The sequence below is a fragment of the Montipora capricornis genome, chromosome 11, assembly GCF_036669925.1.
Source record: "Montipora capricornis isolate CH-2021 chromosome 11, ASM3666992v2, whole genome shotgun sequence".
Classification (NCBI taxonomy): domain Eukaryota; kingdom Metazoa; phylum Cnidaria; class Anthozoa; order Scleractinia; family Acroporidae; genus Montipora; species Montipora capricornis.
Window position 1 is genome coordinate 29,768,773 of NC_090893.1, and position 11,679 is coordinate 29,780,451.

Genomic DNA, 11,679 nt, shown 5'->3' on the forward strand with positions numbered 1-11,679 from the left:
AAAATAAGTAATATATAATACTTGATACCACAATCCCTCTTTCTGATAATACTGTCCATTACTTTTTGCGTAGTCTATGACCAACCTATTTACGGTTATTTAAACCGCCGGTAGGGTAAAAAGGGTATTTACTACGCGAGCGTAGAACTCTTTAAACGTTTCACATCTCGTTTTGCGATCCCTTGGCTGTTTTCCATGGTGCCTATTGGCAATAGCAAAAACAATTTTTTAAAACGTCTAAGTCTGCGCATCGGGTTGGAAGTTTTATCAAGGTGCTATTTACGCGCTGCAATTGCCTCTTTCGCTAATGCGGCATTTGGACAACGGTTCCCATAGTAATACATACACGACTAAGACCTTTTCCATCCAACTGAAACAATCGATGAAACTGCTCATCAACGAATGTGGCGAAATTGCGACCTGTCATATGTTTACAAACCTCTTATCAATCAATTCAATGCCATAGCATATGGCCACTATTAGGGTTAGGACTTTCATTTCAGTTTAGTTCTTACAAGCCTCTTTGTTATATAGCCATGAGCATGCAAGGAGATCGAGTTTTTCTTCCATATTCATATTTGAGGCGCAATAGGTTAATCGAAAGTTTTTCTCGTATATGCAATGAATGTTGCGTTTGTTTCTTTCTCTGTTTGTTTGTTTTTTGTCTATTTACTTGAGCAGGTTGAATTTTTGGCAGCTATTTAGCTGAAGTGGACCTGCTATACCCACCCGCCCATACACACCCAAAGAACAGCCACAACTTCGCGAACTTTCTCCAGTACGCTTCTCGAATAGTGTGTGAGTTCTTCAACGTCTCATAAGGAACTTGTGAACATGCAAAATAGTCTTTACATGGGGCCTATGGCTTATAGTCTTTATGGAAAGAGACTTGAGAAGCTAACCTTTGTGGGTGTAATTACAAAGGCAGCACTTTCGCGTCAGTTATTTTAAGACGCTGGTTGCTGGCCCGGCTGGAGTCGAATTTACGACCTCCCACATGGCAGACCAGTGCTCAACCAAATGCAGGAGCCGCGGGTGCGCGGTAAGTTGAATAGAAAGCAATTTGTTTTTTTCTAAAATTTCCCCACTTAAGATCTATTTCATCTCTATAGCAAATGAAACTCTTTTCTTGTGATCATCTTAGGTGATAATTCCTTTCTTCTTTGTAAGTACTTTGTGAGTGTCCTGGTTGATACCTCACTTCGTTCAATTTTGGCCTCCTGCATTAATAGTCTATGGCTAAAATTCCCATCTCTTTTTTTCTAGGACCCTGATACAACAAACGGGGTGCTTTCTTTGTCTTTCACTCAGCTTGAACTTAGGCCTCCCTTCGAGAAACTTTTCAAACACGACGAAGTCCTGCTATTCCCTTCGTGAATTTCTACAAGACTTACAAACAAAATACCAGAAAAATCTGTAATTTTACCAACGGAATATCCTCTTACGTGGCTTAAGTAAAAAGGCTTTTTTTTCCTTGTCACGTTATGTATACAGTATTTAAAGGCCATTACCCTTACCCTTTTTTGTCTTGTAAATCTACAAGAGAAGACCCAAATCAGCGTCCCACAAAAGCAACCTTTACACAACACAGTAGTAATGGCGCATTTTTAAATCTGCATTGCGTCATTCAACACCCTTACAGCATTTATCAGTAATAAGTGTTTTACGTTTATTAAGTGATGATGGTGACTACGGTGAAAGTGTAGTACTAAATTTAACATCCTAGAGTTGTAGGAATTGTTAAGAAAGTTCTCAGTTGTCTCAAAATAGTCTTTTGCGACATTCCTTTGGTAGTGTTTAACGGTCTTGGAGTCAGCCTAGTCAAAATGGTTTTGAGTAGTAGGCAGTTGCCTCTTGCTGGATAGAGGAGTCAAGGGCATGTTCCCCCAAAATATTTTGAACCTCTTCAAATGGTTTTATCTGACACAAGAGGTAAATTGAGCTTCTATTTTTAAGCTGACAGATAACACTGCTCAAGAGCTTTTTCCCTGAAAGGCCAGGAGGCCAGGAGGTTGACCAGGGAGCATCCAAGGACAATTAAAGATGTGATTTTTCTTTCAAAGGTGATACGCCTATCTTGTGTACTGTTAAAGAGGACTTTTCGTTTCGGTCCGCGTAGGTGTGCTGGATGAAAGACTCTGCACCTTTTTAAGATAACAGGCGAGAGTGCACCGTATACTAATCACCATCCTTTTGCTTAATTCTTGCGTTGTGCTTTGAAAAAGCTGGGAGTGTTCAATCGTACTGAACTATTGCAGTACTTACAATGTGAAACCAGAAATAATACAAATCACAGCAGCGCCTTTCTTACTCTTATTTGTAACTGTTCACCATGGTGATCCTTCCGCTGCAAAATGTTGTCAATAGACTCTACGTTATTAACAGACAGCGGGTCACCATGGTATACCATTGCAAGTTTGAACAAAATGAAAGCTAACTGCTTGAAAATATTGTTATTATTAACTTGTGTTCCGTGCATATTTTATAGTAAAAAAATAAGGAAAAAACACTAACTTAAAAAGGGTTGCGCCCGTGTTTACTATTGGAAGAGATGGTGAACATCACAATGGTGATGTGCATTGTTTACGCATGAAATTATTTTGCAAGTCAGTGGGTTTTACTCCTTTGCCTAAGGGAATGTAACGGAAAGTATAAATTTTCTTTTTAAGTGCTATGCTCTTAATACAAATTACAACTCAAAGCAACAAAACGTAATTGATTGTTGAGTGAAAAAATTACAAAGATACATGGTTTAAATACAATTGAAACCTTACTTAAAGCGGGAAGTGATGAAACCCAGAAGAATTGTCAACATTCCTCACCAATGCACTGAGAGTATACTCACACAAGTACAAGAGAAAACCATTTATAGTTGTGGCCTTTAAAAATTAAAATAAGTAATATATAATACTTGATACTGTCCATTATTTTTTGTGTACTCCACGATCGACCTATTTACGGTTACTTAAACCGCCGGTAGGGTAAAAAAAGTATTTACTACGCTAGCGTAGAACTCTTTAAACGTTTCACATCTCGTTTTGCGATCCCTTGGCTCTTTTCCGTGGTGCCTATTGGCAATAGTAAAAACAATTTTTAAAACGTCTAAGTCTGCGCATCGGGTTGGAAGTTTTATCAAGGTGCTATTTACGCGCTGCAATTGCCTCTTTCGCTAATGCGTCATTGGGACAACGGTCCCCATAGTAATACATACAGGACTAAAACCTTTTTCATCCAACTGAAACAATCAATGAAACTGCTCATCAACGAATGTAGCAAAATTGCGACCTGTCATATGTTTGCAAACCTCTCATCAATCAATTCAATGCCATAGCATATGGCGACTATTAGGGTTAGGACTTTCATTTCAGTGCAGTTCTTACAAGCCTCTTTGTTATACAGCCATGAGCATGCAAGGAGATCGCGTTTTTCTTCCATATTCATATTTGAGGCGCAATAGGTTGATCAAAAGTTTTTCTCGTATATGCAATGAATGTTGCGTTTGTTTCTTTCTCTGTTTGTTTGTTTGCTGTCTATTTGCTTGAGCAGGTTGAATTTTTGGCAGCTATTTAGCTGAAGTGGACCTGCTATATTCACCCGCCCATACACTCCCAAAGAACAGCCACAACTTTGCGAACTTTATCCAGTACGCTTCTCGAATAGTGTGTGGGTTCTTCAACGTCTCATAAGGAACTTGTGAACATGCAGGATAGTCTTTACATGGGCCTACGGCTTATAGTCTTTATGGAAGAAGACTTGAGAATCTAACCATTTGTGGGTGTAATTACAAAGGCAGCACTTTTTTGTCGGTTACCTTAAGACACTGGGTGCTGGCCCGGCCGGAGTCGTATTTGCGAACTCCCACATGGCAGACCAGTGCTCAACCAAATGCAGGAGCTGCAGGTGTGCAGTAAGTTGAATAGAAAGCAACTTGTTTTTTTTTCCACAATTTCCCCGCTAAAGATCTATTTCATATCTTTGGGAAATTAAACTCTTTTATTGTGATCATCTTTGGTGATAACTCCTTTCTTCTTTGTAAGTACTTTGTGAGTGTCTTGGTTGATACCTCACTTTGTTGAATTTTGGCCTCCTTCATTAATATTCCACGGCTAAAATTCCCATCTCTTTTTACTAGGACCCTGATACAACAAGTGGGGTGCCCTCTTTGTCTTTCACTTAGCTTGAACTTAGGCCTCCTTTCGAGGAACTTTTCAGACACGACGAAGTGCTTTTACTCCCTTTGTGAAATTCTACAACACTTACAAATTAAATACCAGAAAAGTCTGTAATTTTACCAATGGAAAATCCTTTACGTGGCTGAAGTAAAAAACCTTTTTTTGCTTGTCACATTATGTATACAGTATTTAAAGACCATTACCCTTACCCGTTTTTGTCTTGTAAATCTACAAGAGAAGACCCAAATCGGCGTCCCACAAGGCAACCCTTACAGAACACATTAGTAATGGCGCATTTTTTAATCTGCTTTGCGTCATTCAACACCCTGATAGCATTTATCAGTAATAAGTGCTTTACGTTTATAAAGTGATGACGATGGCTACGGTGAAAGTGTAGTGCTAAAATTATCATCCTAGAGTTGTAAACATTGTTAAGACAGTTCACAGTTGTCTTAAAATAGTATTTGTGACACTCCTTTTAAAATTCCTCTTTAAATGGTTATATCTGACACAAGAGGTAAATTGAGGTTCCCTTTTTCAGCTTACAGATAACACTACTGAAGAGCTTTTTCCCTAAAAGGCCAGTTATTTTCCACTAGTAGCTGTATTGGGAAAGTCCTCATGAAATCAACAATTTTAATTAAACTCTTTTAGTCCTTACAAAGACATTGTATAAAACTATAGGTGTCCAAGTCATCAGAACTGAGATCCTACGAAATAATTTAGAAATTTTCGGAAAAGCGGTGGAGTCATCCCTAGGAACTCGTGTAGACGCCACCTTGGTGGAAACTGCAAGAGCTTCGACTGCTGACTTTTCATGTGGCTCCTTTTCCCATGTCATGTTAAAGTTTTTCCTTGGCCCGAGTAACCTCTCCTTTCAGTGTTTGTGTGAAAAAGTTTGTCAATTTTTCAGCTGGATTCACCAGACCTCACCTTAATTTGTTATCAATGATGTTTTGTGGGTGGTAGATACTTTCTTGTTGGCGGCAAAATCACTGCCTTCTGGCACATCTGGACTGGGCTAGTAGTATAGTAGTTGGCGGTAATAGAATTACCAGCAAAAATATAATGTTTTTCGAAAAAAAATCAACCAAAAATACGGCCAAAAATTTCAATACTGCAATCCAATATGTTTAAATATTCACATAATCATTCAAATGGAAGTTGATGATATCATTGTCTGGGACTTTCCCAGAAAATGAGTCATCAGATTGCTATTGTATTTAAAAGTCATGGGACAGTTGAATGATTCTTAACCAATCACAGCAACAGGCTTAACATAGTTTATATCTGTAAACGAAACTTGATATTCCATTTTTCGTGGGTATAACAACAAAGCATGGACAATGAAACTTTGTAAGTAGACTTCATGAGTAAACTTTAGGAGTAAACTTTATAAGTAAACTTTATGAGTAAACTTTAGGAGTAAACTTTAAACAATAATATTTCAAAAAATATATATTATTATCTTAATATATAAATGTATTGTGAAAAATTACAGGAAACAGATTTATTTAAAAAGGAGTATAAAATGTACCCTTTTTATTGTGTTAATTTACATAATGAAGATGATATAAAAACAGATAACGATGATAGTTGTTGTGATAAAAAGAATTAATATTAGTCGATGGATTTTAAATGACATGCCAAAATTGCGGTTTCATAGATCATGTAATTTTTAAAAATATGTATAAGATAAGAACAAAATCAGTTTATAACAGAAAATATCATATTATTAATGTTCTTAATGGAATTGGCATTTCTAATTAAAAAAACCATTCCATTATTTGTTTTTAATAATATTTTGAAAATGTTTGATAAAATAAAAAATATATGCCACAGATCAATGAACAATGTAAACGAATTATTTCTGTTAAATATATTAATCATCATTTGTTTCTTGGAGCGAGTGATTATGAAATTAAAATCATTAAATCTAAAAAGACTTGGTATGATGATGAGAAATATTGGAATAAGCTTTGTTTGTTGATTGAACAATGAAGTGTTTGTAATATTTTACAACAAGTCTGAGCGATACAGATGGACATAGATCGGTTATTATTTGATCTTTAAGTTGAATTTCAGTGAAAAATTGCACCTCGTTGAATTTTATTCCGTAAATACGACCGTAAATCTATTAATTTTTTAATAAGTGGTGTAAGCAAATTTACACATTTCTATTTTTCGCTTGTAATTTTTGGCTTCTGCAAATGTGTTCAAAATAAGATCAGAGCCTGATATTACTCCAAAAACAATAGGATTTAGAGTAATAGCTCTGGAAATTTTTCCTATAGCAACCAAACCTGTTGATCCAATGTTACATGACTAATCCATTTTTTGTAAAATTTATGACTTCTTTTTTATAACAGCAATTTTTTTGTGATAATAATTATACAAATCTTTTATTTCTTTAATTTTATCATGTGATAGATTTTTGCTTATGTGATTGAAATTGAAAATTTTTTGATCAGTTGTTATTATAATATTGTATATATTATTTTAATGAGTATACTTAATTAATATATCGAGCTCTTCGTTTGGAACATCATTATTAATTAGTTTGACTTTAAAAGGGCCATTTTGTAATGCTAAATTCATATTTAACGTTTGTATATGTGTATTCTGATCTGATACGAAGAAATCGTTTAATGCTAATTGAAACCCATAATAAATTTGAAGGTTTAGTTTTTCATAATTTGATTTGAAAGAATTATATATAACTTTAATTTTTTTTTTTAATAATGTGATGTTTTTAAGATATCAAATCCATTTGCATCAATTGGTGTATGCATTTTCATTGTTTCATTACCTCTCTCATAGGAATTGTTATAATCATATATTGTCATGTCAAGATCATATTGCAGAGCATTTTTTTATACCGTAGCAAAGGAAATATAAAGGTAAACTTATAGGACTATTGTTGTCATATGTCGCTGTCAGAGTGGCATACAATCTTCTTTGAATTTGGTTTGAAGTACCATCAGGTTGCATTTGTACAATACATCGAATATAATGATATTCCTTTGACACTTTTTTTGTTGATTGGTTTAATACTATCATGTTTAAATATTCAAATTTAACTGTCATTGAAATAAATTCATCAGAATACACTGGAAAACATTGTTTTTTAAAGTAAAATTCAACAGCAAGAGTATAACCTGAAGAAAAATTCTCTTATAAATTTAAAAAGGTTGATATCAAATTTTCCTTTATATTCAGAATTTTGATTTGACTTTTGTAATGAAAAAGCAAATGCTGTCTTTTTTAAATGAGGCAAGTCTTCAAAATTATTTACGGGATTAACACTGTTTATCCCAAAATCAACACTAAATTCGCCGCTCAATTTCATAACATATTCAAACACATTTTCATGATTAGTATGTGATATTATGTTACTTTCGTTTAATTGTTTTAAATTTATTGAATCAGTCTCTGTCTCTCGTGTTCCTTTTTGTAAATTAAAGATTTTGAAATTATTAAGAATTAAATTTCCTGTTAAAGGTGTTTTCCCATTTTTTTTATAGATAAAATTTTACTAATATTTTTTACAGTTGATACGCTATTATTTAATTGCTGAAAATTTACAGCATCTGAATTGTCAGTAGCAATTTTTACATTATTTATTTTATTATCACCAATATCAAGATTTCCCATCATACTAACAGATCCATCATTTTTTAAATAATCAGAAAAATTAACACTAGTGGAAGCCTGTGAAACTTTTTTGTCGACATAGGACTTATTAACGAGTTCATTTAAATTTATCTGCTTTTCTATATGTTCTGATTTTATTTCCACCCATAATAGTGTCTTTGTTTTAATCCAACTTCTTTTTGAGTTCATTATTTACCTATTCACGATTGACAGAAGAGGTTTTACTTACGTGTTTTGAATACCATAGATACTGTTACCGTTTAGATCAATATCTCCTTCAATATCTCCTCATTGTACCGCCTGTTAAGTACAAATAGTTACTAATTCCATTGTTTAATTGAGTAAAATTGATAAGTTGATGACCTGATGTTGCTTCTTTGACATTATTAGTGTTATGGTTTTTCATATCAAGATTACTTGTCAAACCACTTTTTAAATTATAATCATTCAGCTCTGTTTTATCTGCTTTTGACACCATCGAGTTATCAGTGTAAAATTTTGTTGCTGCATGTTTGTGATGAAGAGGATCTTGTAACCCAGTTATTTTTTTTTTTATTTCCCATATTAATTGGATTTTTTACATCAACTTTAATATTATCATCATCAAATTTCATGTACCATTGACTGATTAATTGATATGGAATAGGGTCGTTTTTCCCATCTCTTGGATAACCAATGTCTTCTATCGATTATAATCTATTTACAAATGACCCGTCATACCAATTGAACCATCTTTTTTTCAAATAATCAGTTAAGTCTATAGAAGGACTACTTGAATCACCTCCTTTTGATTTAATATGATCGTATATCTGTTTTTTCACCATCATCTGTGCCTGGTTTTAAATTGGTCAGCTTTTTATTTTCCATATCATAATTACCATCAGAAGTTAGTTTAAAACCAACTCCAGGAATTCCTTCAAATATTTGTGTACTTGTTGATTCTAATAAACCGTTTGAACAACTCATGTTTATAACTGGTGTATTTTTATATTTGTTCACTGAAGTTTTTTGTTGTAAATTTCTGTGGCTTATCAATATAGACAAAAGAATAAGGTTCTTTTGTTGCTTTTTCATATTGATCTTTTGAAATATTATTTTCGCTGCAAAAAAATGATTTTTCATTGTTGTTTGTGAATTCATAAATGCAAAAATGAGAGCAGTTTAATCTGATATCCTTTGGTGTTTTGTAATATGATTGACTCAAATAAATAACACTGCAATTTCTATGCCTCCCACGTATAAAATAATCAATCGATGGCGTTTGGTTTTTTTCACAAACAAAATCATCAAATATAGCCAGCTTTTGATAAATATCTGTTAATTCAGATACTGGTACAGTTTGGTCGTTACTTGCTTCAATAATATCATAACCAACATCCTTACTTATCGGATAGAACATTTTTGACAGATTTTGATATTTTGATTTTTCAAGGTCATTTCCCATAACAAGGAGGCATTCACTGATTTATCACTTTGATATTCGTCCTTAACACCCTCGGTGGTTGCCCTAATTTGATTTCTGTATTCTGTCTCTGATAAAAACGACGTGTTTAATTTCCAGAAGCCTGGTCCCCTTGGATTCCTGTGGATTGCGATTTGAATCGTCACCATCGAATGATCTGTTTTAAAGCCCGCCAAGATGTGCGTGTGCGTGACATTACACATTACACTCTGACTCACTAAGATTAAAATCTAATCTACAATGGATTTCGGGTCTCCTTCTACGCCATGTGTATCTCAGGATATCAGGGTTAGATACCCTCCATGCATCAACCAAGTCGAGTTTTGTAGCGTGCTTGTTGATTGCATTAACTGCTTTAGTGTGGGTTTTGGGAAGACCACCTTTCTTGTCCTTTTCTAGATTAAATACTAAATTAAAATCACAACCTAAGATTACATCGTCAAAATGAAAATCTTGCAAGTGGCTAAAGAACCTCTCAAAAAAGGCTGGGTGGTCATCGTTTGGTGCGTAAATTGTGGCTAAAGTGAACAGCTTTTCATTTGTTTTGGTATCACAAATAATAAATCTGCCCTTGGGATCCGAATACAATCTTTCCAGCTGAAAGGCGAAATTATTGTTTAAGAGAATTGCGACTCCACTACTGGCGCTGGAGCAGCAGCTAACAAAGCTTTATAGCCCCATTCGGATGACCAAGTTGTAATTGTGTTTTCCGAACAGTGTGTATCTTGCAGCAGATAAATTGAAAACTTTTTTGCTCTTAGCCAATTAAATGTTTCCCTTCTTTTCTCTCTCCTAAACCCCAAACATTAAGTGAACATATTTTAAGATCCATTACTGGATAATTTTAAATTAAAAGAAAACAATTCTGGATAAAAACCATGCAATCGAAACAGCTTGGATCGGTCGAGTCGGAGGTAATGAAATTAACGTACATCTCATATTTTAGCTTACGAACTGCACATATATACAAATGACACGAAAACATCAACACATAAAAATACCTTATTGTTAGGCTGAGGTCCCAGCAGCGTTCACAGGTGTTAACATCCTTGAACTTGACAGATTTTCTATTGCCAATCAAGAAGTTGGGTGTGCAGATTGGAAATAGCTATTGATTTGAACTTCATTTGACTACAAAGGATTTGCATAGAGAATTGTCATTATTTCAACGGTGAAAAGAAAACATAGGCTTGCAAGTAAATAATACTAGGTTTGAGGTTGCTTAAGATACTCGGGAATACTTTTAAAGTCATACCTTTCATTGTTAATAGACAAAAATCGACCTTTCACTTTGACATCGCTTAAACCATGTTCCTCGTGGGCTTTCATCGTGGCTTTGATCAATACCTTTCGTTAAACCTGGATAGCCCTGGCATAGTCCTCTGTAATGTATGCATCAGCGTGTGTAATAGATTGTTTAAGCTTACCTCTAACTGACCAGACTTTTTTCGGTCTTCCCGGCAGACAAATCTTGCAGCAATATGTCTGCGCCTGCCATGAATATTCTTGCCAACTCGGTGGACCGCATGAAATCTAATTTTAGTGGTATCAACGCCAAGATCTTTCTCTAAAACATTACAAATTACCGTTTTGCAGTCCTCGTGTTCCTTCTCCTCGATGTTGTTGAAGCGTAGGTTCTCGCATCGTGTGTACTGTTCCAAAGCTATATTGTTTTCAACTTTTTGTTGTAATCTCCCTTCCAAATTAGCGATCTTCTTCTTTAAGGCGACCACTTCTTTCGAATGTTCATTCGTCTCCATCTCAAAATGCTCTTGAGGTCCTCAACTTCACTCTGGGTGTAGTTCAGGCATTTCTCGATATCTTTGATGGACAGTTTTACTGCGTCTATTTCAGTTTTAAATCCAAATCTTAATTTGTCCAAGTCAGTGTGTAGTTTCACAAATCCTTCTGAAACTACCCGCCTTAGGCAATCCAGCGAGTCTATCAAATCGTCGTTTATGCTGTCGTCGCCATTCTTTGCCGAAGCAGCCATGACTTCTTCAGTTCCTGAAGAGCTTGACCCACGTTTTGGTTTTTTGCGCTTTCTTCCGCTCATAAAGGTGCAGCTAAATGAACTACTCTTTTATGGCACAATCTTCTTTTCCTAACCAATTGCTACTTCTGCTAAAGATTTGGCCCAGAAATCCACATATTGCCGGACCATCAATCGACGCGTGTGCACTCCATGGCGGTCACCTCAGTTTCCTTTTTCTAGTGGAGTGTTCTATTTTGTCCAGCCAAACTTCGGCATTCGATTGTGTTCTACAAAGTGATCTTTTAGTCGCTCTTTTGTTTCTTTCTTTTTAACTAACGATGTCGGCTTCTTTCCTTTGAACTAACGATGTTTTTTAGCACATTTTGTTTTTCAAAGGTGTTCCTTTTCTTGATTCT